This window comes from Lygodium microphyllum, chromosome 16, assembly GCF_053477565.2.
Source record: "Lygodium microphyllum isolate KBCC chromosome 16, Lygodium_microphyllum_v1.1.10, whole genome shotgun sequence".
NCBI classification, from domain to species: domain Eukaryota; kingdom Viridiplantae; phylum Streptophyta; class Polypodiopsida; order Schizaeales; family Lygodiaceae; genus Lygodium; species Lygodium microphyllum.
The window spans coordinates 77,442,128-77,449,252 of NC_141150.1; positions in this window are offsets into that span (position 1 = coordinate 77,442,128).

Sequence of the window (7,125 nt, forward strand, 5' to 3'; positions counted from 1 at the left end):
TGATAAAATGATAGTGGACTTGCATAGTGTATCTAAATCATCCCAATCATCATCATCCATGTCGGGTTTAATACCTTTGTTTCTTAGTGGTTTAATCTACAATTTCTACACCAAAACTTGCCATATTTGAGACTTCCAATGGCCATAGTTGGCAATGTTAAACAAAGCCGTATCTTTGAGATGACCAATCATAATGAGTCAAATAGAGGCAAACTATGCAGAAAATACCATGTTGTAATTAGCAGTAGACATGCCTAAACCACTATCAAAACAAGCTGAAAATAAGAGAAACTACTAAAATGACTAGTTGTCCATCAAATAGTACCAAAAGTACATCAAAATGACATGATTAAGCTCAATAAATACATCACTATCTGCATAAAACGGCTTACTATAATAAATCATAGTAGTGAGAAAAAGAGAGTAAACAATGAGCTAACAGTGATCCAAAGTCAAGTATGATTATCGGGTTAGATCTTGCATGAAGCGGGCATGTAACAAACATTGTAGTAGCCAAGAACCATGAGCCAAACACCCAAATGTGATAGAGCAATCGATGTTAGTAGGAAGATACAAGCCTTGGCATAAAGAACTTAGAGAGTAAGCCAAGCTAGGTGTATGCCTAAGTGATAGGACCTGACAAAGGTCGGTGTATGCTCAAAGAGAAGACAGATCAAATCAGCCCAAAATCATCCAATGCAAGTATCTGTCGAGAGCATAGACATGTAAGAGATCCCAGTCTCATCTACTTAAAAAGCTCAACTACATAAACCACAAGCTCTGCAATATCCAGAGATAGCATGAAGCTCCCATTGGCAGAAAGATTGATGTCAATCAAGCAACCAAGCTCAAAGATATCATGTGAATACGTAAGGCATCATGGAGCCAAGACTGTATATCAACGGAGCATCCAGAGCAAGGGATCAGTCAAGCATCACCTATAACATCCAGTACATCATGTAACAATCAATGTCAAATCTCCGACAACCCAAATAAGCATCCAAGTGCTCCAAAGTATGCAAATGAATGCTCAAATAAAGCTCCAAGTGGTAATCAAACACATACAATGTAAGGAGCATGGATTTCTAACATATGCGTCAAAGCATGTATTGAAGGTTCAAGCATAGACCATTGGCATAATGATTGTCACAAAGCATGCCACTATAGACCAATGTCAATCAAATGCCAACCAAGAAGGAGATCAATTGAAGCTCAAAAGGCATTCTGAAGGAATACAAGACATGTGCCAACCTCTGTATACATATGTGTAGTCATATGAGTCACCCGGGACACTCGTGACCAATAGGTAGGGCATACATTGACCAAATAGACTTCAGTCCTGGTTATATTACAATAGTAAATTCATTGTCAAAACTAAGTGAATGAGTCCTCAAATCAAGCTCAAAGCCACCTCAAATCATGGGCATATGTTATACCAATGTACCAGCATCAATGGTACACATCAGTCCTGCATAAAGAACACCCGAATCATAGCTAGGAGCAATAGGAATATAAAATCCTTGTTAAAAGAGGTTTAGCCCTGCTATATATAGCAGTGAATACACTATCGAACCAAGCTATTTCAATACTAAAATTAGCTCCAAATCCAATCCATAACATGGGCATAGCATTCCCATACATGTAGACATCGCCCCAGCATAACCAGGCATCATAAGACCAACAAAGCTTACAATAGAACCATCAAATAGAGTGCTGCCCTATATTTCCAGCCAACAAAACTCAACCAAAATAGAGTAAATGAAGTGGTTAAATCAGTCCAAAATCAACTCCAAGCAATGACATAGCATCCCTGAATATATAAACATCAACTGGGCATCATCCAACCAATGGCAATGAGTGTACATATCAAAGATAAGTGTTGCCCTATTTTATGATAGTATATGGACTATTATAACAATCCAAAAATGAATCTTAGCACTCAAATTGAATGCCAAGAGTGGAAGGATCAATGTCAAGCATCAACACCAAGTGCATAAGTGCTTGTATAGCTTCCCAATGAAGAAGATATGTTGTAGGAGATGAAAAATGTGAGTTGTTGCTAAAAAAAGGGCATGCTTCACACAACATGATATTGCAATAGCAGGGTGAGGGTTATGGGGGGTTGCTCCAACTTGCTTGAGAAGGATCAAAGAGTGTCCAAGAAGAATGCAACCGATAGGAAGCTCGAACAGAGTGGCTATGGCTACCAACAAATAGATGATTGCTATAGGTATTTGAATGAAAGTTGAGAGTGTGCCAGACCAAGATCGAGCTCGCAAACAAGAAGGCTTTGATACTAGTTGAAGGGAGGTGAGCCCTGAAGTGGAAACATGAGTGGGAGCAAGAGCTATGGTGGAAGGAGCAAGAGCAAGAGAGAGAGACACACACAATGTGGGAGCTCCAACAGTCACAATGTGTGATTGGACTTTCCTTTATTCAAATGTCACTGAAAGAATAAAGGATGAAGTGACAGTAATGGGCACCCGCTGCCTACAATGTGCATGCGTGGGTACTATCAATGTAGTAATCCATGGGCAGCTAGGCAGAGGCACCTTTACCCCCAACACTTTGCATCTCTTCCAACCACGGGACCATCCCCCCACCTTCAACATGCACTTGTAAATAGGCTCTCTTTCCCTATATTTTAATTCTTTTTACTACCGTGTGTATCTCAAAGGTTCACGCACATACTCAAAGGCAAGGGTCAATGAAGATTGGGTGTTTATACTGACATATTGCATTCTCTTCCCCTTGAAGAAATTGAGATGCCCTCAAAGGATAGAGAAAGAGAAAAAGAAGGCCAGCAACACACAATAAAGGCAAACATATGAAAGCATGTGTACACCAACCCCCACCTTCTCTCTTCTTTCTATCCTATTCGAATACACTACCATGTTAGTGTGAAGATGTGTGGATATCATGGGACCATCCTCAAGTGTAAAAAATTGAAGCAAAGCACTTGAACATAACCTAGAAAAGTTCAAAAATCTCCCATGTAATTTTGTTAAAAAGTTATTTTATATTTTCATAGAGATATCACTATTAAAAATATCAAATGAAGAAAGTATTAAAAAGACTAGGTTGATGCATGGGGACTAGATCTAGACAATATCATGTTATTTTCATGCATGAGCAAAAGGCTTTCTGCTAGATTATGTGGTGATGCATTTTAAACCCAAAATGGTGGGGCTAGTGAAGAAGGATGGTGTATAATATGGATGTTTATTGTATAGCTCCTTGTGCTTGCATGGATGAGTCATTGTTGAAGATAATGGTCATGCAATGGTATCATTGGAAATAGTTGATATACAAAGATGTATATAATTGTAATGTTTTCCTGAACCATATATTTTACTTGTATAGGCATGTTGTTATTAAATATAGGGATCATGCCAATGTATAAACTTGGAATGTTGTGAATGGAAGTCGATTTCTTTAAATGAAATTATTGTTTGGTAGAAATGCTTGCATCTCGATATGGGTTTTTATGGATTTGGTTGAAGAGGGCTATCTTGACTATTGTGGATGTGATATAGAGGAATTTGAATATGTAAATCAAGAAGAATTAAGATAGGCATTGTATTGCCACGTAGATGATGAGGTTAAGTGTACAACAAAGGCTATCTCCTATGGTGGTGTCTGGCCACATGGATGCTCTGGTCATATAAACATTAATCTTATGCTTACATAAGACAAGAAAATATATCTTGGATAGGTATGGTTCACCAACACTAGAGGGACCCTAGTTCTAGAAAGGGATAAGTGTGACTCGAAGAAGGACATGATATCCAATGATGGGGTATGAGTCTCAATGTTTTTGAGTTGTGCCTAAAGGACATTCAATGTGCCTTGCATAATGGGGTAATTAACAAAGCTATTTTTATGTGTCCTCGCAATACAATAGGACCCTTCCTTACACAACTAAAAATGCTAAGGTGCATGGGTGGAAAGTGGGTGAATAACTATGATGATCCTATCCTATAGATGGATAGACTTGATAAATCACGTGCTTTTTTAACAAAATTTATAAGAAGGACTGAACATTCAACAACGAGTCCCAAGACCCTAGTAACACCATTTTAGAGGACTAGCTTGAGATTATGTTGAGGTAGAGGAGTCAATGCTCAATTCCTTATCATCTCTCACTTTCTTTGAACTAAGTCATGAAAGGGAGTGATGGATCGAAGGTTAGACTCGAGAGCTATGACGGGAGAGCAAGAGCAAGAAAGGGAGAGACTAGAAATGGGAACTCCAACAGTCACAATGTGTGACCGGGCCTTCCTTTATTCAAATTGTCACTAAAAGAATAAAGAATAAAGTGACGGTGACGGGTGCCCGCCACCTGCAGTGTGCAGTGGCAGTGACTGTTAGTGTAGTAATACACGGGCGGCTAGGCAGAGGCACCTTTACCCCCAACAACCTCCCACTTAAAGGTGAATCTGCCCTAGTGAGGAGTGAAAAGAAAAAGAAAAAAGACAGTACAACATGTACACATGTACAACATGATGAGGAAAGATGTCATCTCATCCCACGCCCATCAACCTCATGAGGAAGGCAAAGTTCTCTGTAGAGAGGCTTTTCGTGAGCAGATCTACAGGATTCTGGTCAGTCAAGATCTTGACAAGATCAATAGACTTGTCCTCAACGACCCCACGTATGAAGTGATACCTCACCTCAATGTGTTTCATCTTCGCATGGAAGACCGGATTCTTGGCTAACTGAATAGCACTCATAGAATCCGAATGCAGTGTAGGGATAGCATCAATACCAAGGTTAGCAACTAAATGACCCAACCAAATGGCCTCCTTGCAAGCCTCAGTGGGGCTGCAACATACTCGGCCTCTGTAGTAGAAAGGGCCGTGCATTTCTGCACCCTGGATATCCAAGAAACAACACCTCCAGCATAGGTGAATACATAGCCAGAAGTGGACTTCCTACTGTCTGCATGTCCTGCATAATCAGAGTCAGTGTACCCCATGACTCCTGTATCCTGGGCTGCCATAGCATATGCACATATCTGCAGTGCCCTTCAGGTATCTCATGATACCCTTCACGGCATCCCAATGCTTCTTGCCAGGTGTAGCCATATAACATGCCACAACACCAATTGCAAAGGCTATATCTGGATGAGTGGCTATCATAGCATACATAAGACTGCCCACTGTGGATGCATAGGGAATCTTGGCCATCTCGGCCCTCTACTCATCTGTCTGCAGATAATCAGCCTATGATACCTTCACATAAGAAGGCAATGGATAGCCAATAGGCTTTACATCCTGCATGCGGAAGCACTTAAGGACTTTATGAATGTACTCCCTCTGTGACAAGTAGAGGAGTCCCTGCTGATGCCTGTTGCGTCTAATGCGCATACCAAGTATGTGAGTGGCCTATCCTAGATCTTTCATCTCAAAGCTCTTCTTGAGCTGAGCCTTAAGAGCATCTAGCTCATCATGAGCTTTCCTTACTATTAGCATATCATCCACATAGAGGACCAAAATCAATAAAGAACCATCACGCGCTTTCTTCTGTAAAGACACGGATCCATGGCACTCCTACTGTAGCCCTGTGACTGTAGAAAGGCATCAAACTTATGATACCACTCCCTAGGTGCCTGTTTCAAGCCATAAAGACTTTTCTTCAATTTGCACACTAGGTGCTCCCTGCCAGGTTCTACAAAGCCCTTAGGTTGCTCCATATAAATCTCATCATGCAAGTCCCCATGTAAGAAAGCCGTCTTGACATCCATTTGGTATAAATCCAAGTCAAGCTGAGGAACCAAAGCCAAGACTAAGCGCAGGGTGGTCATCTTAACCATAGGAGAAAAGACCTCATCAAAGTCTACACCATGCTTCTGCTTAAAACCCTTTGCTACCAATCTAGCCTTGTATGCCGGCTTGGGGTGTTCAGGGGTACTTTTTAGCTTGTACACCCACTTGTATGGCAAAGCCTTCTTGCCCGTAGGCAAGGAAACCAAATCTCAAGTGTCATTCTTATGCAGGGAGTCTATCTCAGACTGCATAGCACTCTCCCAGGAGTGACTGTCACCCCTACGCATAGCCTCATCATAGGTGAAAGGCTCTTCTGCATCTGTAACCAAGACATAATGCATCAAGGGCTGAAATCTATGAGGTGGACGTAAGTCTCTATAGTAGACCGTCTCACAGTAGGCTCTGTTGCCTGCCTAGCTGCCTGTCCAACACCCTGACCATGAGCATTTGTTGCAGCTATAGGCTGTCCAACTGGCTGTGCGGGAGCTCTCGGCTCCTCCTGAAATATGACCTTGCGGATCTCAACAACTCTCTCAGGCTGCCTATGCATTTTGTCTTCATGGAAGACTACATCATGACTGCGGATGACTTTCCACGCTTGCGGATCCCAGAGACGGTAACCCATCTCGCCTGCATCCCCATAACCAAGGAAAATGCATTTGACACTCTTGGGATCCAGCTTACTTCTCTTGTCCCTGGGCACATGGCAAAATGCCTCACATCCAAAGACACGGAGATGCGTATAAGAGGGAGGTTTTCCAGTCCATACCTCCTTTGCAACCTGAAAATCCAAACCACTAGAGGGTGATCTATTTATGACATGCACAACTGTACTAACTGCCTCAGCGCAAAAGCTCTGTGGTAGGCCTGCATGGGTAAGCATATTGCGTACACGCTCCTGGATGGTTCTATTCATCCGCTCAACCAAACCATTCTGGGGGGGTAGGGGGTGGTCAACTGACGCTTAATACCCCTCTCATCACATAACTGCTCAAAAGCACGTGAGATATACTTACCCCCATTATCTGTCCTTAGGCATTTTAGCCTATACCCAGACTGGTTCTCAACCAATGCAAGCCATCTCTGAAACACAGCCAAGAGATCAGATTTCAGCTTAATGGGATAAGCCCAAACTTTCCGTGAAAAATCATCTATGAATGTAACAAAATACTTTGCACCACCCATAGACTGACAAGGCATGGGCCCACAGATATCCGAATGTACCAATGCCAAGGGCTTACTTATGCGTGGCCTACGAGACTTCTTATGCGTACACCTAGTCTGCCTGCCATAAAGACAATGCTCACATGAATCAAAACATGCATAATCAAGGGGCGGTAAGTACTGCAAACCAAAA